Raw genomic sequence first — 21982 nt, forward strand, 5'->3', positions numbered from 1 at the left:
AAACTTAGACCCATCACAATTTTTCCATGCCAAGCAAGACTTATAGCTCCCAGGCAAAATACGTGCTGAGATTCCTTCACTGTAAACCTGTCTGCAATTACAAGCTGTGCTGGAGATCCCCACACTAGAGAGCTCCACAAACACCTTCTACACTTCTACCTTCTCTTTTGCCTTTTCAAATGCCCAGGTTCCTGTCTGAACCTCTGTACCAAATCTGACTACCAAAGATCTCAGTAATTATACCCATGAGTTTATCTGAAACAATCTGTATACCCACAGCCTTCCTGTAGATTCCTGAAAGTAATGAGGTAGCAACCCTCCCTTTTGTTAATGCAGCTCCACTGCCTCACTGTTCCTTGTCACAGCTGATCCCATATTTACTCAGGCTTCTACTGGGGTTTAGTATCTCAGAGGAACTGTAGCTATAGTTAGATATTTCTTCCTATGGGGAATGCTGTGGCCCATCTCCTTAAACTCACTCCTTCAGTAATTTTTCTGGGAGAATTTCAGCACTTCAAAGGCAAGCTGCCAGTGAGAGGAGACCTACCTGTTGATATTTGGCAGTATTGCTCTGGGGTTCTTCACACAATCCCCTGAAAATTGGTTTCTGACAATGGAAACAAGAAAAAGTCTCAAGGTCCCCATGCTTTTGCCCAACACAGGGCACGTGGAACAGATATAACCTGAAACAGGAACAGTGCCATTGATCTCAGCTTAATAGAGCGCTGAACACATCAGCTAAGTACAGCACTGCTGTTACCACTAGAACCATTTGACATACAACTTCCAGCATGTGTGATTTGGATGCTAAGGCTGAATGCTCAGAAATAACAGGTCATTGTTGAGTGTAGGATGTTTGTGAGAACATGGACACAGTCCTTGCCACAGCTTCCTGCTGATCTGGAGGGGCAGCTGTTCCACCACTTTTCTTGGCTGAAAAAGGTGATATCCAGGTTCCCTAACTAAAGTTTCACATCAGTTTACTGCCCTGCATCTGACAGTGGGGGAGAATTTTCACATTCTGGATCAGTAACAGCCAAAATCTCAAAGCAACACTTTATCACATCCTAAAACAAACCCAAGACTGTGTGTACATCTCTACACTTCAGAGGCCATCTTTGTAAAACATTCTTACAAAATGCCTCACAATATTTGCTCTAAGAAAATTAATGCATTAATTGTAATAGATATAGAATACAGCAATGTGTTCATGACTTTCAAGGTCATTTCTGATGAATTCCATTAAAAGAGTTCATGTTCTATTTAACATTTTCATTTCATTTTACTAGCCAAGAAATTAAACTGCCTTCTTAGGAATATCAATATGATATAAAGGAAGTTACATGAGTAAATAAACTCAGATGGCTATTATTAATCTGAAAAATTGCCTTTGCTGCCATAGGCTTTACATATAAAGAAATCATTCAGAAGATGAAAACGTACAGTCCTAAACTTAATAAAACACTTATGGATTTTTAAAATTAAATTTCCTAAGAGGGAAGTGTAGGAGTACAGTGCTTCTGAATCAGTGTAATGCAAGATTAAAGAAAGCAGGAGCTCTAGTTTCAGGAGGACAACGAGCATTCCTCTTCTAAACAGTTCTGTCTCTTCTGTTGTCGGCAGCACTGATATACTGTGTCCTCTCCCAAATCTTTTAATAGCTATTCAGTTATTGAAGTATGACTTTTTTACATTTTAATAACCTGGAAATTTCATTTCTATCCTTAGATTATATACTATCAGATAACAGTCAAATTTCTCCTGCCAAGCTCAATGCATAAATGAATGCTGACTCAAATACCTAATTTCAGATTGAGGTCATTATTGCTTCTTCCTTTAAAGTATCTAACAGATTGTAGCCAAAATCTATTTGATGAGAAAATGGTGATAAATCTCCACTACATTATCAAATTAAACTTTCTGGCTTGGTAAGGATACAAGTATGGGTTTTTTTCACCCCACTTTGTTTCCAGTTTTTAAAACTGAGTCAAAGTATCCAGTAAGAACTGCTGAAAGCAAAAGAAACATAGAACCAGTCACACCCTGTGATTTACACACCCTATTCAGGGTAGGATATGGCAGAGGTCCCAGAACACTGTGTGAGTTTCTCAAGGCCACAGTAAGAGCTAACCATAAGGAGGTGAGTAAACAAACCTTTTTCTTATATGATCATTTATGCATTCTTGAAGGTCAGATGATGAAAAATATTCATGCATATGGAGAAGCCATACTAAATATAAATAATTTTTATTTGCAGTCAGTGTTTTGTCTAATCTTATTGCTGACCACTAAAACTCTGTATTCTACTTTCATTCCAGCTTTAGCAGCCTGGTTCTCATCTGGGGTGGTTTTTTTGTTGGCCTTTTGTGGTTTTTTTTAAATTTTATTTTTAATTATATAGCATATTTTCACAGAAGACCTTGGAGGTTATAGTTCTCTAGCAAAGCTATTGTTTGGATCTGAATCTACAAAGATACTCACTGACATTTTCACTGTCTTCTGTCCATGATTAAAATGGTCTAATTTAAGAATATGGTAACATATGGTAATAGAAGCTTCAGAATTCTGATTATTCTTAGACATCACTATTAGAGTTTTAGAAGTGTACCATATTTATCCAGATGTTCTATTGAAATTAATGGCAAAGTGCTCACTGGCTTCAACTGGAGTAAAGACAGGCCACTGCTGAGGTATTTCATGAATTCTTCCTTGAAACATAATGCCCAGGGTACATCTGTTGAATAATTGCCAGTCTGAGCCAAATTTTTTAGCTTATTGTGTATTCAAGAGCGATCAGAAATGGTAATGCTATGAGGGTTAGAAGCCGTAAATCCTCTGAAAGGCAAGCTAGATTTATAAACTAATTATTCTACTAATGCTTGCAAGCTTATCTGTCTTTACACACAGAGACAAAGACTAGGAGTGAGGGCATTTGTAGGATTGTTTTTACTTCAGATTTTGGGGGTTTATTATGGTTTTGTTTGTTTGTTTTACAAGCCAACAGACAAAAATAACATGATTTATCATGGCTCTATGAAAAATGGAATTTGTCCATCAAATGGATATGTCTTTTTGTGAGTATCAGGCTGCTACAATTCTTTGAAATAGGCAGGACTCAAAAGAGGACCTAGAGGGGAATGAAAAAGAAGCAAATCCTTAAAGGCTCATGTCTTGCTGAAAGACACAACGTAAAATTCCCTACACTGACAACAAATTTTGTCATGTTTGTCCATTGTATACTAATGTCATTAGCTCATGTGATTGACACCTACTTGGCTTTTATACATTATCTGTTTTAACATCATTATATCTCTTGGGATTTGCTTTTTTGCTTTTGTTTGGGGGTTTTTTTGGTGGCAGATTTTTTTCAATATTTTTTTTTTGTTTACTTGCTTTTTTAAATATAGTATGTAACATGCTAAAAAAAGAAAAATTATTTTTTTAAATACCTTAGGAAAAAGAGGTGAAAAAATAATTTCTACCTCTACTTTTTAATCATAAAAAGTCACAGGCAGCAATTTTTTTATTCTTTGCTATCCAAAAATCACTACACAAATGTACTAATTGCTCCTCCCAAACACATTTGAGGAAGGGTCATTGGCCTAGCCCAGTTTCTTTTGGAGTGTTTAACCCACAGCTTACTCATGCTCAACAGTCATGTTACAACACCTCTGTAGTGTCATTTAATGAGTAAAGCTGTTAAAACTGAGAAATATAGGCCTAATAAATAAAATGCCTTATATAACTTCTATATTAGCTTCTGTAAGTTTAAACTGAGATATTCTCTGAGAAACTACAAGTTTTAGTAATTATATATATATATTACAAATAAAAGTGTTAAACTGTGTCATTATCAATGTAGAAAATTAAGCAGGAAGGTTTCAATATGTAGGAGGACTGAATCAAGTGAATCAAAATCCTTCTGAAAATGTCTAGACTTCCAGCTAAAAATATTGTTGAAGAAGAACTGGTTTCAAGATGTTGCATGAAAAAAATTATGTTCTCATTTTCAAATTATTTTTCAATGTACGTGCAGATTTTTTTATCCAACAATTAATACTAAAATCTATACACATATCTAAAATGAGTTAGTCAATTTTGTTCTAATAACTGAACTTCCAAAACTGAATCATGCTGCCTGTTTTCTCATTGATGCTTCTTGGGAAAATGGATATAAACTTTCCCCTAGGCTGTGAAAAACAAATTTCACAGGCTTAGAAACAGCATCTCCTGCAGTGTGGCATACTCATAAACACAAGAAATACAGCACTGAAAAACATCCTCCAATTTCCTATGTGATTATACTTTCCCTTTTTTTATACAGCTTAGTGATGTAAAAGCTACATCACAGTATTTATTTGGAAGGGAAAGGGGGGAAAAAAAGAACTTTAAAATCATCCTAAGGAGGAAAAGAATAGTTTTGGGCACCTACTGCCTTCTGGCTTTATGTAAATAATGTGATTGGACCATAATGACCATGGGTATAGTTAGCAGCTCTGAAATTGTGAGTTCTTGAACATCCCTAGAAGAATCTGAAATCATACCAGAACCTCTTCATTTTTGCTGTGTTTGATTGTTTTACTCATTCTTTTTCATCCACCTCCAATGAATGCCCAAGGTATGGTAGTTCCAACCTTCTGAGAAAGTGTACGTTTGGGAAGGCTATCAGTTACTTCTATAAAGAAAGCAAAGAAAATAAACGCTCCATGTACCTTCAGGCAAACTTTTTCAAAACACTTGCTTCTATTCTATGAACATAATGCCGTGTGTTCTTCTGTGCTCTCTCAATCTGGGAAGATTTATTTTAAGATTGAAGTTGTGCCAAACTCTATTACACGCAAACCCATAGATGCAGTAGAAGTATTTGTATTAGGCGCTATGGTCTTGGAAATTGCATGACTATTCTCTCCTCAACAGTGTTACAACCCTTAAAGAGTTTAAGATATAAGGAAATGCCACTCTGACATTCCTAATTAAGTACTTTCAAAGTCTAGCTGAAAACATTGAAGTGATTTTTTAAAAAGGAATTGAAGGCCAACATACCCCTAAACTTTCTGTTTTATCTTTCAAGAAACAACATTGACAGCTTTCAGAAAAATCAGAGAGTCCCTATATAATCTGGTTAATCAGTGTGAGGCACTACAAACAGGAAACTGAAGAAAATTAAAGACTGGTTCATGGGAAGAAATCTGCAGGAAGTTTGCTACTGTAGAAGTAGAAAAGAGGCCTCCTAGCTGTATGTAATACATTCAGTTTAGAAAATAAATTATAAAAGCAGTGACTCTAAAGAAAACACTGCAAGAGAATTTGCGATGGCAGTTGTGTTCTATGAATGTCCTACAGAAGAAGTCACTTAAACTTAAGTCTTTCAAAAAAGTAACTATTACAACACTGAATCTCTACCACTGCCTCTTCCAGTTGGGTAAGTTTGGCTATCTAAAATAAGTAGCTACAGCATTGCCAGCATGTCTCTGAAACTGAGAAGTATACAGGTTTAAAGCCCCAGGACTGGTAAGCTCAACCTGCATTTCATTCACCCTGTAAGAAGCACTTCACCTGAAGTCTGATAACCCTTTCTTTCCAGCCACATACTAGAATGTAACCTCTCTTCTGCTCCCAGGTTGCTGTGGAGGTCAGCAGATAGGTCAATATTCATCTGAGAGTTTAGACACCCCAGTGTCCTATTGATAACAAAGTGGCTGCCTTGTCCCACAAGACTTCCCCGACCCCAAGTCTTCATATGGGGTTTTTCAACACCTGTTCTATGATCCTTTCTGGAAGTTACCCTACTGCTCCCACCCAATGAACCAAGATTTCTACATTCTTTTAATGCTCACAGAGAGGGAGATTGGCAAAGATCTCTAGAGAAATGGCTTCCTCCCAGATCCAGCTTCCCCTGAGGGTTTCTTTGGGGTTTGGGGTTTGTTTTTTTGGTTGGTTTTGTTTGTTGTGGGTTTTGTTTTAAATTGTGGGAAGCTGCTCTTATGAGCAGGAGCTCAAAGCTCTCAGCCTGGTAATTACAAAAATTTAGATCAGAAATACCTCTAGTCATGGCTAACTCAAAAGACACAGAATCACTGAGGTTAGGGACCTCTGGGATCTCTAGACCAAGCCCCTGACCAAAGCAGCTCACCTAGAGTAAGTTGCTCTCCAGGAATAGCGACTCCAGAGCCTGTCTGGGCAACCTGTTCCAGTGTTAATTACCCCTAAGGTACAAAAGGTTTCTTCTTCCATTTCAAAGGATTTTCTTGTACTTTTTTCCCCCTTTGCCTCTTGTCCTTTAATTGGATACCACAGCTGAGAGCCTTGTTTTGTTCTGCTTACTTTCCCCCATCAGGTATTTATATAACTTTACAGATCCCCTCAGACTGGCCTTCTCAAGACTTCAACAGTCCCAGCTCTCTCCTTGTATGTTAGCCTCCCCTCAAATGCCAGATGCTCCAGTCCCTTAGTCATCAGGTCAGAATCATCACAACCTAGAAGCAGTTGACATTGACTTTCTGAAAGGAGAGTAACAGAGAAATGAGAGCATGGATTCTGATACTACCACCTATATCACATAGTGCAACAACTTTGTTTTGTTCCTCAGTGTCAGCTCTGAAGACAGCAAACACAGAGAGCAACGACAGGATTAGTTGGTTTCTGAGTACCCCTAATATAGGTGAGCCAGTCTGAAAGGTTTGGAAACTTCACAGCTACTGCCGTTCCTGCCCTGACCTAGAATGGGTCTTAGAAGAATTGATTAAGTGTCAGTCAAATGGAGCTGGAAATCAACAATGCAGGAGCAAAGATTCAGCTTGGAGAGCAGGATCTTATGCTTGATGTGAGAGAGGCACAGTCAGTGAAGGGTTTTGAAGAGATGATCTGTGGAATAACTTCCTGATTAGGTGGGAGGTGACTAAATCACATTTATCAAACCTCAAATGTGAACATAAATATTTTGGACAAAGGTTTTAGGATGGAGGTTCTAAAAACTGAAATACTTCCATATTTCAGAGGGAAAAGGTTTAGATGTAATACAGAAAAAGGGACCAAGAAAGAAGTCAGTCTTAAATAATGGATCTACATGACAAGTATATTGTTTTTATTATCAATAGTAAGAAAGCAGAAAGTACAGAGAGTTTGAGGAAGACATGAGAGCTCTGGTTTAGATATTCTGTGTTTATGGCTAGACATCTGCAACAGAACTCTGTCAGACGATCAGCCCAGTTTTCAGTTCAATTTGTACTACAATCAGTAAGTCTGGAGTAGAGCAGCAGATCTGTGCAAGTCATCAGTGTAGAGACTGGCACTAAAACTTTCAAAGCATTTCACAGATAATGGAAACTATACCCTACAGTCCTTACATAACCATCATTTTGTTTTATCCATTTAAAGACTTCAGAGTAGATATCTTTGTTTCATGTAAGTCTCTGTAAAGATGTTTCATGTCCATTTCTGCATTGCTCTGCAATTTTCGTTGAAATTTATACCTCTGCAAAATGGACATAAAATGTGACTCTTGGTTTGATAGCACTCAGCAGACACTACACAAGGTATAAATTATAAAAACAGGTAGAAGGTGCCATGAAGTCAGAATAGCAGCTTTCTACATCCATTTTGCAGAGGTGTAAGTTACAGGTGCAAACTGCTACTGAATTGAACCAAGCACTAGTACTTAGCTACTAACAACAACCATTTTTGCCCACATCTTTACTGCTGTAACAGGTTATAAAAGGCAAGGCAGTTTCTGAGAACCATTTTTGCTCTGGCACCTTGAACTAATTTTACATGTGAATAAGGATGGTCAAATACAAGAGAAGAAAAAAAAAAAAAAAATTGCCCTTCTAAGTACCTTAAAAGGATAAACTTTTAACCTACTAAACCAGCCAATACATGTGTGGTGTGGGTGGCCTAAATACAGAATAAAAATGTCAGATTTTGCATTACTGGGTGGACATATTTGCAAATACCATGGAAAGAGTTAGTAAAGCCCTTAGAAAATACAGACCATTACCTCTGTAACTTCCAAACTACCCTTACTATGTTCTGCTCAAAGAATTCCTCAGGTATATGAAATACAAGAGTGTGTAACTTGGATGAGTAGTTAAGTAAAGCAAGAAATCAAAATACCTATTTAAACAGAAAATGAGATTTCAGGGAACAAGCTTCAGATGGCTCATGAGCCCAGTATGTGTCTTCTCTGGCCACACGTTATAACCTCCACTCACACTGCCCACAAACCAATCTAGGAGGATGTTTTGTGTTCAAGTGTTGCTAAGCAACATCACTACCCAGCAACAGGGATGCAATTTGAAGAACTGCCTGGCTTTATAATAATGCACCATTTAATCTGCAAATGCCTTTCTAAAAAACAATGCAGAATATTTCGATATGATTACTTTTTTCAGACTTTTTGGGTTACTGGTTGTTCTTGTGTTTATTTTTGCTTTAGAAAGAATCATATAATTTGGCTGCTGTCTGCCAGACAGCCCCCTTTCTACACAATTTTATTTTAAATTTGTCTTCTGTCAGTCTTTTAATCATAAAGAGTTTCAGTATCTTTCATTTAAATTATATATTTGACAATTAATTCCCCACTCCATTAAGCAGTTCCTCTTTGCCTGTTTTGTAAGAGAGATGCTGGATAGCCTGTAAATATTTTCAAATGAACCCACCCCTTTCACTAACGCAGCATTTTGTATATTGTAGCTGACGTTCACAAAAAGTTGTGAGAACTATGGAACACATCAGCACATGAAGAATCCATTAGTCTCTATCAAACAAACCAGCTTGCCAAACTATGTAATCTCCTACACACTAATGACTTTTGCAAGTGTAAAAGTATATTCTCATAACTTTTAAGCTAATTAAAATACCTGAAACAATTTGCATAAGGAAAAGCAGAGCTGCAGCCTGGGGCATTTTATTAGATTGGTGTAGAAAGAGAACAGAAGGATCTGGACTTCAGAGTCTCAGTCCCAGAATGCAAACAGGTGCATGGAAATGCTGTGAATCTGGAAGATCCCATGCAGCACAGGCTTATTTTACATGGCAAGCTGACATGCAGTGTGCTCAGAACAGACCTTCAGGGCCTTCTGCACACAAGGAACTTAGTCTGAGGGCAAGTCATCATCAATCAGTGCATCTCGTAAGTTAATTACATTCCAGATGTACAGCATGTTCTGCTTACACATTTGAACTGCAGGTGAGCAGCAGCTGCCAGATGTATTCCTGGCATCAAGAACACTGAACAGAACTATTGCCCTTGCTCTGATCACATAGCTCATGTCCATTTACTCTGCCTGTGCTGCAGTTTTATGTACAATAGATTCCTGCAGGGACAGTAGCCAATTGCCTGTCCTTTCCCTGGAGACAAATTGGCTAAGTATTGCTTCAAATTATGAAGACTTATCAGAAAAAAAATGTGTGTGTGTGTGTATATACATATATATGTATTATTAGCAATCTCTCAGCCCTTTCCCTGAGATCATATTTTGTATTTAAATAAAATTCTTATTTCTTGCTTTTGGGTACTCATAACCACCCATTCATAAAGATGACTGTATATAATGAAACCAGAGCTACTGTATATTTTATCTGAGGGTGAAGAAGATTCTTGCAATATAGCTCCATATTGTGAATGACACCATGCTATAAAGCTTCTGCCTGGGGCCCTTCTAGTAGACTATGGAGGTGGTCTCTCTGTGGGTATTCCTGTATTCTTTTTCATGACCAAGGATGTGCTCATGTGTTGTTCTCCCTTCAGCCTGATCCATACACATCCCTTCTGCAAGCGATGTCTAATATTTTGTTTACCCTTGTCTCATCTGCCTTTCAGGAGCAGCAAATTCAGGTGTGTCACGTATTTTCAATGTTTTATGCCAAACAGTCCCTCAGCCTTTCAGAACCATCAGGTTTCAAGAAATAGGTAGAGCAGGATTTCCCCCATGACTGCCTAAGATTCAGGATCTTCCAGATGCAGCACTTCTAAGCTGTCAGATTGTCTTTTACTCCCAGCAGAAGTCAGTTCTACCCAGGACACTATCTCTGTTTTGCAGCTCTGGGTTATGAAAATATCCCTCTTCTCCCTAGCATCAATTTCCTGGACAATATCACACCACTTCTCTCTTTCAACACAACCCCCACAAGAAGAGCTCTGGCCAGAGGGCTGCTGTGCTGCATGCCCAAAGGACTCACAGCTCAATAGGACTACTTGACAACCTTGTCAAACCCTCTGCTCTTTCACTCACCAGGGTTTACCTTATTGTTTAACCTCTGCATTGTACCAGGCTTCCCAGCATCACCTTCGGGGGCTGGACAGAGCAGGAGGCATTTCTCACATATTGCATGCCTGCCAGTACTGTTATCTGCTACCTTGTGGCATGTTTCAAATGGCAGTTTTTGGCAAACCAGCTGAAAAGCCCAGATTTGTGCAAAAAGTTTCTTTCAGTCATACTCAAATATTTCCACTGAACTGACCAATAAGATAGTGATGCAAATGTCTCCACCAGCCTGAACTTTCTCCTACACCAGTCAGCAAAACCCGAGCAAACTAGTGCTTCCTTTAAAACACTTGGCTGAGATTGCTTCATGTCTGTACTTGCAATGCCAAAAAATTGTTGAGTATGAACTATTCCTTTTGCTTATATATTTTATATCAGAATGTGTTTTCTGCTCATTTTCTTCACACTTGCTGAGGAGAAATAAGAGACTGCACTTCTGGCAGTAATGGACTTTTTCTGTCTGATGGTATAGCCAAACATGATAAATTTTGCCAGTATAACAGAAATCAGGTACCAACCAGACAATACAATACTGCTTTAAAAGAGGTAATAGTCATATTTAAGTTTAGAAGTATGGCAAATTAAATTATTAGAGATCAAGTCCTTGAAAAACATTAGACAATGTGCTTATGCTTAAGAGCATTTGCAGCTCAGGTAAGATCTGACTATTCAAGAGACCATAACTAAGCCACCCACGGCAGAAGTAGGAATTGATAAATCAGGGTACAATATGCACTGTTCACACTGCAACAGTTTTGTACAGGGTGTAAAGTCTGATATGAAGTACTGAAAACAAAACAAAACAAAATATAAATTCAGTCAAGTCAGAAAACATAGAGGAAACTACATTAATTCTGTAGATCCACAGATTACACATTGCAAAACACCCAAAAGAAACAAAATGGGTAGAATGATTGGGTATTGCTCCACTATATTATAAAATACATGCAATAACTGGGCCACATGGTGTAGTTTTACAAGTAGATGGAAGCAACATACTAGCAACACTTCTGTAATAACACAGAAGTAGTCCCAGGCTACTCTCCGCTGGTCAATCTTACTGCCTGATGGCTTTAGCAGCTTGCCACTTACCAGACTTAGATTGAGTCTTGTTCCTGAGAAATCAGATTCTAATTCTTGGTGGTTTACATGTAGCTGCAGCCTTTGATTCATGCTGTGAGGAGTTTAGTCTTGATGAGCTCTGTGTTCTGCATACCAGCACTTATTTCCTGGGCAGGCATCACTTTGCTATGCTAAGCATGCAAAGCTAATGGATGTATTGGTTCCATGCTCCCAAATGCTATGGCAACACAGAGTTAACATTAGAGAAAAATGTGGCTGTGCAATGAGTTTCTCCATAGAATTAAAATGTGACTTAAGACAACAGCAATTAATTAGAAATTCTGTCAGCTATAACTATTAATGAAAGATCACATATCACCAGCATGCAAAATTTAGCATTATCACATGTGCTGAATGCTACCAAGATTCTTAGAGTCAGACAAGAAACATTTTTCCCAAGGATGGACCCAAGAGATTTTTATATTATTGCTGGCAGATACACTGCTTCCGAAACCATGGATAATCAACCAGTTTCCCAACAGGGAAGAGACCTGTGCAATGCCCATTTTGAAAAGGCCTTTTTCCATATAACATTTTGACACATTTGTACCAGGGTTCCTCCTCCCTTTCAGTGTCCTCCATTCCCTTCACACCTTTTGTGTGTCTGGAAGCATAGTCAGGCATATGTTATCACACATCTGGGAAACAGCCCAGCTCTGCAAGCAGACCCACACAGGAATCTGTGGCTGTCCCCGCTACTGGGACATGCTTGGAAGGAGTCCACAGTTTCTACAGGTGACAGGAATAAACAGGCAGCAAAAACACTATTGCAAGTCTTGTGAGGGTGGCAGCTAGGAATTAAGGAAGAGGACTTAGCAACACATCTCCCCATGCATACCCCAAGTTGTTTGTGTTAAGCAGCCCTGCTTCAGGCAGGTGCTACAGCCCGGGTCAGCATGGTGTCTAGGCACATCTTCAGAGTTGGCAGGATTTGTTCTTGAATATGGCTTGACATGGAGAAGTTGTTACCTCATGCTTCCCAAAATTGCATCAAGACTTCTTTCAGAATATAGTTGGATTTAGTGATGTTTTGCAGAGGCACACAGAATACAGCCTGACAGATCAGGGTATGAGGAAGCTCCACAAATCCCTTGTAAAACTATCCATGAGCCACACTCCCACCTGCTGTCCATAAATCTCCCATTGCTGTATTCACACAACCAACGGAAATGCCCTTGGGCACAAGTTAAACATCCAGCTCTGCCTGCTATTTTTTCATAGTGTGGGTTTTCACACTTTGGCATGCCACACTGTGCATGTGATGTGAAACTCTTTATCAGATTAAGTGGTAGAAACCTGTAGTCCAGACTGAAGCCACTCCCATCAGGATAAATTGTAAATACAGCCAACTTCATCCTGACCACTCTGTGTCAGGCAGACCAAGTCCCTGTGCTGCAAACAACTGACTCGAGTACCTGAAAGTCACTGCATTCTGGGCAGCCAGGGAGCAGCTTTTTATCATGACACATGATGGGGAATGTGAGATTATGTCTGCTCAGTCTCTCTAGCCCACTCTTATTCTCATTGTGAAGGAGAGGTTCCTTTCCTTAGGGAAGGGTTTTCTTTGAGATGGAGAGAACATCATTTGTGGGTTTGCAGCTTTGTAGGCTAACTCAGTTAGCATCGATCAATCGCAGAAAACTTAGCAGCAAATTGAAAATCACCAACAGAACACTGCAGTTGGTTCTTTACTAGTAGTAGCCAAGAATCATGCATAACATAACAGGTCTTGTTAATTTCAGAGGTACCTGGTTTTTTAAAGACGCTTTGCAGATACTTAAAATGCATGGCTGGACAGTACAACACACTGAATAAATATTCAACACTCTCACTAAAGTGAGTATGTTAAAAGGTTCTGCAGATTTTTTTTTGCAATGCATCAAAACAGAACTTTATTATATCCATTTTGTTTTAAGAATATATTCTATAACTTGCCATTTTTAATGGATATAAAATGCTTCAAGACACTTTTATTTAAGAAGCTTTTTAAGAGTGAAAGATAGTCCAGAAAAACTATAATGGAAAAAGATCAAAGGAAAAAGATGATATTTTTTCCATTATTTTTCCACTTCTGTTTGCTACCTCTGTATTTGACAGTGTTCCAGGTGGTCAGCTTAATTATTTTCTGCTCTGTAGCTAGTCAGTCTGACAGTTCCCATTCTTGTTTCAAAGGTCATAGCAGCAAAAGAGGGTGGAGGGAAAGGAAGAAAATTACATAGGGCAAACCAAAATCTACCAAGACTCTCAAAGACAGTAATGAACTCACACCTTTGATTCATATTTTTGTTGGCAAAGACCACACACGTGTCAGGAAATATAAACCACTGTGCACTAAGTTTTCCTTATTTTGACATGCTGTAATAACATGAGCACAATATTAACTACTTGCAGAAACCACTGTTTTTCAATTCCTGCCCTAATGAGGAATGGATCAAGGTGGCAGTGAGTTAGATGAATTTAAAGATTAGTTAGATTCCACCTTTTATGTTGCATCAAATTCTAACTGATTTAATAATTCATTTAAATTTCTTGTCTTATTTTGGAACAAAACAAAGGAAAATGCTGAAAGATGAGCTATGTTCATAGGTTTCTTGGACATTAAGCATTATATCATGAGAAAACCATTAGTTCATTACTAGGAGTGTATCCCTAATTTGGGATCTCACTGTAACTAGAAATTGTCTAATCAATGCAGGAAAATATGTTGTAAATAGAATTTACAGGAGGCAATTACCTAATTCCCATTTAAAAATCACTGACATCTGAGCATTCAGACTACTTTCAAATACCCTTTCAAGAACTTCATTCCCTACACAGCTCAAAAGAGACCAAGCTTTGGATGGTTCACAGATGTTCATTCTTTAAATGACTGAACATTTCTATTACATACTCAGAAGTGCCTATTAAAAAAAGTAAACAAATTCCATCTTTTTAATGTTGTGGAGATGTTGGATGGAAATGTAATGTTAGCTACATATTTATTTGTATGGTTATAACATGCTTATTGTTAGAGTGATGTGCACAAATGTTATTGTACTATACTCATTCAGAACCTTATTACTTTAAAGGAATGAGATTATTTGCAGTGAAGACACTGCTACAAAATTAACACAAACCTAGCCATCATAGCAAATACTATAGATAAACAAAGCATAAAGTTTGACAGCTGATTTCTCAGTAGGAAATTAGGCAAATGGAGTATCAGCCAAGAATAACCAAATGGAAAAATAATCCCTGCTCATTAAAAGAATGGAAAAGAAACTGTAGCATAGTAACCCAAAACAAAGAAGTTAAACTGGAAAAACAGACAATGAACTTTAAAAAAGGGGCAACTATTGTAATTTACCAGGAAGCACATTTTCCACACAAATTTTAACATTTTCAGAATACATTAGAACAAGACACCTGTTCTGTGCACCTTCATACTCTGAACTGAGGAATGCAGCACATTTCATTGAGTCAGTGTGCTGTTTTATGCTGAAATAGGGTTCATTTTCTTCAAAATGGCCTGTATGGGACAATATTTTGGATCTTTGCTGAAAACAGTTTTGATAATACAGATGTTTTTGTTACTGCTAAGCAGTGCTTACACAGAGTCAAAGCCTTTTCTGCTTCTCACACCACCACACCAGGCATTAGGCTGGGGGTGCATGAGAAACTGAGAGGGGACGCAGCTGGGACAGCTGACCCCAACAGACCAGGGGATAGCACAGACCATACTGATGTCATGCTCAGCAATAGAAGATAAGGGAAGAGGCAGAAAGGGGGGTGTGTTCTTAGTTACAGACTTCATCTTCCCAAGTTACATATGATGGAGCTCTGCTCTCCTGGAGATGGCTGAACACCTGCCTGCTGATGGGAAGTAGTGAATTAATTCCTTGTTTTGCTTTGCTTGTGTGTGTGGCTTTTGCTTCACCTATTAAACTGTCTTTATCTCAGACCACGAGTTTTCTCACTTTTACTTATCTGATTCTCTCCCCGATCCAACCAGGGGAGAGTGAATGAGTGGCTGTGTGGTCCTTAGTTGCCAGCTGGGGTCAAACCACAAGTTAGCTTTCAAAAACCATAAATTTTCTGATCAATAGGGGAAAGCAGGTGTAAGCCACTTTTAATGAATTTATATTTTTTTTCTAAATACTGCCAGCTACCACAGTTCTGTTCCTGAGGTGCATCTAAATACGTAAAATAATTACCATATAATGTATCTTTATGATAACCTCTTCATCCTCCTAATATATTTGCCCTTTTGCTGAGCAACAGAGAGATTTATATTTATCTGCTAGAAGTGAAAAAGACTTGTGACCATTGGAAATTCTCATTTTTCAAATGTTTTTTCCCCTCAAACTGAATAATGCCATTCCTCAGGACACAGCCAGCCCAATGTCATTTTAGCACGGCTGAACATTTGCTAAACTGCAGAGAGTGTAGATAACAGAGCTGAAGTTCTTGCTGAATTACTTTGTACTGAGATTCAGGAGCACTCCTTCTTTCTAGAACATAGGGCCACCTCTGGCTAGGGTAAATCAATGCAATGCTCCTTAAACTATCAGTTACTTTACAGCAGCCAAGGACTTAACCTTCAAAGACTTCATAAAACATACTTCCAAATGGCTGGCATTTTTCAAGTGTTTTTTATAATAGCTTATGATTTTTTTCTCTGACATTTTTTCCTTATCCAAGATGTATTTTGCAACTGCAAGTAGCTAAAGGAAAGGATTGTCAATAATGACTCAGAGTAGCACAGAAAATTGAACCAGAAACGTCACATGGAGGCAGTACTGGTGGACAGCCTACAATCAAGGTTACAAGCAACTCTTTTCTCCCTATACAAACAACCTTTGCTTTCATATTAGCTGTTTATTGCTTGGCACAACAGTGCATCAGCCAGCGTATCATCTTTAAGCTCACAATTGTTTCCTCTTGAAGAAGGGAATTATGTCATATCAGAAAAAACAATAGGAACAAGAAAAAGAACTTTTCATGACAAATTGTATCTGAACAAGAACTGTGTTTTCTGGGCTAGCTCATGCAGTCAGAATCACCATGTCATGGTTGGAAAGGACCTCTGAGGGTCACCGAGTCCAACCATCAACACAAAAGAAAAAAAAGAAAAAAATAAAAACAAGCACACACATTCCATCAAAAAAACCACCACAACCTCAGCCACTAGAGCACGCACTGAAGTGTCACATCTACACGTTTCTTGGATACCTCCAAACATGGTGACTCAATCACCTCCCTGGGCAGGCTGCTCCAGTGCCTGACCACTCTTTCAGTATAGAAATTCTTCCTAATATCCAATCTGAACCTTCTCTGCTGCAACTGCAGGCAACTTCCTCTGGTCCTATCATTATCCACCTGGGAGAAGAGGCAAACACCCACCTCCCTACAACCTCCTTTCAGGTAGTTGTAGAGGGCAATGAGGTCCCCCCTCAGCCTCCTCTTCTCCAGACTAAACATCCCCAGTTCCCTCAGCCTCTTCTCATATGACTTGTTCTCTAGACCCTTCACCAGTTTGGTTGCTCTCCTCTGGACACACTTCAGCACCTCAATGTCCTTCTTATAGTGAGAGGCCCAGAACTGAACACAGTACTTGACGTGCAGCCTCACCAGTGCTGCGTACAGGGGCACAATCACTTCCCTACTCCTGCTGGCCACTCCAACAGATACATGCTTACCTGAAAAAAGGCAAGGGACCAAAGACAGGACAGTGTCAGTATCACTACACTTGGCACAGTTACCAGTCTCTTACCATCTCTTTCTACAGGTAATTAGACACTGGGTGTAGATCTATGATTGCATGGCAAATAATTGTTATTCCTTCAGTCTCAGAAATCCTAGCATCATTGGCCATCTCCAGACAAGCATGAAACACTGAAAATTCTTCTGCAAAATTAATTGCTCTTGAAAGATGTATGCTTTCAAAATTTACCAATTTATTTTTCGGGTACTCTGCCAGCCCAATATCTGTAAATTAATTATTTTAACTAGAGAGAGGTAAATGATTAGCACAAGCAAGTTCAACGGTATTAAGCTAGTCTGGATATTCATGTAACAGGGCAAAACCACTGATACTAAAGCTGCCAAAATAGACCTAATAAACAAATAATTTCCAGAAATCTGTCTGTGTAATTTCCAATACAAAATAATTAATGGAGTTTTGCAATGCCACAGAAAGGAGAGATTGCATTTTATCTCACTTGATTTGCTTGTTTTGAAGATGAAGAGGCCTGGTGCAATCAAAGTCTTGGCATACAGGTACAACAAAAAAGGTTTTGAATTAAATTAAAAATAATCTGAGTAACATTGGTTATGTTTGCTCACACAAATTCAGGCAATTCCTCTTGCATTTTACTACCTAACTTATTTATAAGAGATGTTAGGGACAGGATATCAGTTAGGATGATGACTCATATGTACAACAGGAGCATAAAAGCTGATTGTTCAAGTATTCAAAGAGCCAATCTGGAAGTCCTGAACAGCCAAAACTTATGTACTCAAACAGTTTAAAAGAGTTGGCCCAAGTCTACAGAATGATATAGGAAAGAAAAGAAAGCAATTGGACAGGAGAGCATTGAGACATGAAAGAAACTGCTGTTTCTCTCTCCATCATGTTTATAGTTTTCCTCTTCTGTTGCTTTTCCTGCTTGGTTTACTCTTTCTATCTCCTCTTCGATCCTCACTCAATAGAGACTTCATGTTCTGTAAGCTAATTGTATTTTGTTTCAGACAATTTTTAGGGGCCATTTGTGTAAGAAAGGAGCAAACAGAAGCATGAACCTCAGCCCAATCCATGTTTGATGACAATATACCTTTGTTGCCAGCGGTCTGGGGAGTCTTAATCCAGCTTTGCATTTAGAGATCATCTAGCAATTCCTACCATTCAGCAAGAGTTCCTTGATTGTAATACCAAGGCACCAAAATCACTACCTTTCTTTCTGCAAGCCAGTGACTGGCTTCGTGTTTTGACCACAAAACCAGTCAAAGGAGAGAAAAAAACGCTGTAGAGTTTGAGTGACCAATCACACATATTAGCGAGAGAGGTAATGCTGAATAGGAGATGCAGCCAGTAAACACTGTACACACAGATTGAATTTTTTTCTAGTGATACAACCAATCAATAATGAATAGCAAACAAATCAATGAGATCCAAGGTCTATTTACAGAGCATAAACAAAAAACAAACAAACAAACAAAAAAAAAAAAAGCTGAAACTGATCATATTCATCATTTGCAGGTAGGAGTTTCACTACATTTAGCACTGAATAATTTGAGATGAACTCACTACAAATGCACGAATCTCTGCTTCGAATCACAGTATGAAGGAACTTGAATAAGCCCTGAATTACATCTTAACCAAGTGTCCTAACCACTGAGTCATACAATATTGAGGGTGATGTATCTCCAGTTAGCTTTTGTTCCTCTGGGAGAAACATCAACATTTCAACTGCAAGAAGGAAAGGAAAATTTAAATCACATAAAACAACAACCTGCTTCTAATACATTCTTTCAAATTACTTTCAAATTTCTTTGTACAACGCTTTGAGATCTATGGATGAGACATGCTGAGTAAGAGCAAGATATGATTATTAGTGCTTCCTGAGTGAAGAAAAGTCTCTGACTGGGATTTTTCATGGTGAGTGGAATGACAGACCTCCTATTCTGATTATAAATTCTGGGCATTTCAATGAAAATACGACATGTTAGTATGTTTTAAATAATATGTAATCTCCCTTGTCTGAGTGTTAGTTTCCTATTGCTTTCACATAATTTATTGCTAAGAATTTATTAGGAAAAGACTCGGTCAAAAGAAGAGATTCCCAAGTATAGATGCAGTACCAGTAGCACTGTTGTAATAAAACCAAAGGGCAGTAATTTTACTGACATATAATGTGGTTAGAGTTAGCTGTGGAGGGCTAAAGTACCCTATCCTGCAAAGAACAGTGATTTCTGATCTACAAGTATACCATTAAATAACCTCTTGAGATATGGCTCATCATTCCCAGTTGCATATATAAATAATATAGAATGCTTACCTGTACCCTTCCTCATAATTTCTCTGTGCTGTCTCAGGTGATACAACAGCAAACATGATGAATTATTGGACTCTGGTAGAAGGGTTTTGTGCTGGTTAAGATCCAGAGATGCTGCTTACTCTCCAAAGATGAGCCATCCTCACAGGTCATATAATATGAAGATTGGCCTCTGACACCACCCTAAATTGCTCTCTTAGATCACTGGGGAAAAATCAATAATAAATCCATTTGATTTGCTTCATAGAAAAGTTAAGGAGAGCATAACAAAAACCCTCATAGGTGTGCTATGCTATGGCACTCACTTTGGTATATTAGGGGTAGCTCAGCTGCAACAGATGGAAATGATAAGCCTAGAGAGCTGTGAAAATAGATCTTAAAAATCCGCAGATCCTAGAAACAGGGTTGTAGTTGTTCCTTCCCTATGCAGCTATAATACTCCTGGATCTAGATCAGTTCTCTCTAAGGAGTACTTAATGGGGTAGGTAAACACTGGAAGAAGCTACTTTGGAAGATGAAATCTCCTTGAGATATTGCCATGTTGTCATCATATTAACCCCACTGACCCACTCGTATCAGGTCAGCACAGTCTGAAGGGTTTTAGATTGCAGATTGATGCCTATGCAAAAGCACCACCTGTACTTCTTCAGAAGTGTGGTCCCTAATGCTAAAGACATGAAGTACTATATAATAAGTTGCATCTTCAAAAAATACCAGGAGACTTGACTTGGAGAGGAAGGATGAGGCAAGAGAGAGGAAAGTTGAGTATGAAGATGAGGATAAGCCTATACTTAAAATATTAAGATGGTGATTGAAAAACAGAGAATTGTTATAAGGTACCCAGAATTGTCTAAATTCTGATCTAAACTGTCTGGTTTATTGGCAATGTCATGTTTAATTGCATTACTGCACTTGAAGACTGGGAATTTTGCTGACTCTAAGTTATGGGAGAAGTGCTAAGTGAAATTGTTAATCTACAGAAATCAATGTGAAAGCTACCTTATTATTCTTAGAAAAAAATCATAATAGGAATATATGTTCAATCAGCTGTATAACGCCAAAGGTGTTCCCTTCAGCTCTCTTGGTAGGCTTTCACACCCAAAATTGTATTTTTACCAACAATTAGACTAGAACTTATAATTTATATTGTCATTTTTCTCTATCACCTTAACATAAACCTATCAAAAGTACTTCAGAGTAGCATGTGTCTATGCAAGTAATAGTCTGTTAGCTTCTATACGATTCTAGCTTCAGGTGCACTATGAATCAGAAGTGCAGAGAAAAGAAAAAGATAAGGAACAAATACTGAAGGCACAGTGGTAAATCTGCCTGGTTTTACCTAAGAGAGCTATTAATTTCACTTCAAGCACTTAAGTGGATCAAATGGAACTAACATCCATGACAGCGATGGGAATTTTCAGACCTGCCAGCTTCATGATTCTGTTTTTTATGTATATATATTCAAACTCCCACAACTCAATTAGACAAACTAAAACACTTAGTGAAACTCAGCCTAAACAACATCAAGGCTATGCAAAAATATGGTGTTTCCAATGAGCTTTGAACCCCCAAGATAATTTAATTAAAATTCACCTATCTTGACTGTTGCGAGCCAATACCAACACAGAGGCTAGAGGCTACCAGCTGTCAGGATGTTTCCATGACTTTCCCCCAGAGTGTGGAGGGCTTTTTGAATGAGACCGAGGGTCACAGGTGGTTCTCGCCTCTCACGGAGGAACGGCCGCCACGGGATCGTATTTCAGGTGGAGGTTGGAATAACCGCCCTCACCACCCTCACAAATTGCTACTGAGGCCAATGTTTATTTTACGAACTGGTTTATTAAGGGTTAACACAAACTGAGGGATGACGTTTCGGAAAAATGTAAAAACGGCTAAAGGCTACCAGGGATATATCAGGGAAGTAATGTGTCCTTTTAGAAGGTAATGCAAAAAGTGCTGTGCCCTTAAGATGCCCTCTCCGAGAGAGGGTTGTGGATCAAAGGAGAGGGAGGGAGGAGGGCAAGCCCTACGCAGTCCTCCTTAAAGAGGTCACGCTGTGTGTGCAAGAACGGGGAGACGGAAAGGGGTTGTATGGAGTTGTTACCCTCCCGCAGCGAGGCAGCTTCTTCTCCAGCTGCAGAGGCAGCGGCGACAGTGGGAGCCCCCTCCCAACAGGCAGCAGCAGCAGCTCCTCTCCTTGGCTGGCAGCTGCGGCAGGCTCTGGAAGCCCGTGGTTTGGGGGGGCAGCCCCTCGTGCTGGCAGCAGCAGCGGCAGCACCTTGGTTTCCACGGCAACCGGCAGCAAATCGGGGGGGCAGGGGGGTCCGGCCCCAGCCCCGATGGAAGGACCCCGTTTCCCACATTCGACTTACTTTCTATAGCCTGATCCACATGTTTATGCATCAAAACCACAATATATGACTGTAGGCTGGGAAGTATTGTCAGTGAGCTAACAACCAATGCAAACCGAATCCTGGTGTGAAAGTTGACAAGGAGGTTAAATTGGCCTACTGTGTAATCAGAAATGGCTAGTGACCTCAGGTGCCTTAATTTTGGGTACAT

The 21982-nt window shown here is 39.0% G+C and overlaps 1 long non-coding RNA gene across 1 annotated transcript in view; it reads left to right on the forward strand.

Moving 5' to 3' along the window:
* Window positions 1-2102: 2102 nt before the first annotated feature.
* Window positions 2103-21982, forward strand: part of LOC127385671 (uncharacterized) — a 68784-nt gene continuing 48904 nt past the window's right edge. Inside the window, exon 1 of the long non-coding RNA XR_007889726.1 lies at window positions 2103-2140. This is a non-coding gene — a long non-coding RNA (uncharacterized LOC127385671). The remainder of the gene's footprint in view (window positions 2141-21982) is intronic.

This window comes from Apus apus, chromosome 5 (genome assembly GCF_020740795.1).
Source record: "Apus apus isolate bApuApu2 chromosome 5, bApuApu2.pri.cur, whole genome shotgun sequence".
In the NCBI taxonomy this organism is placed as follows: Eukaryota; Metazoa; Chordata; class Aves; order Apodiformes; family Apodidae; genus Apus; species Apus apus.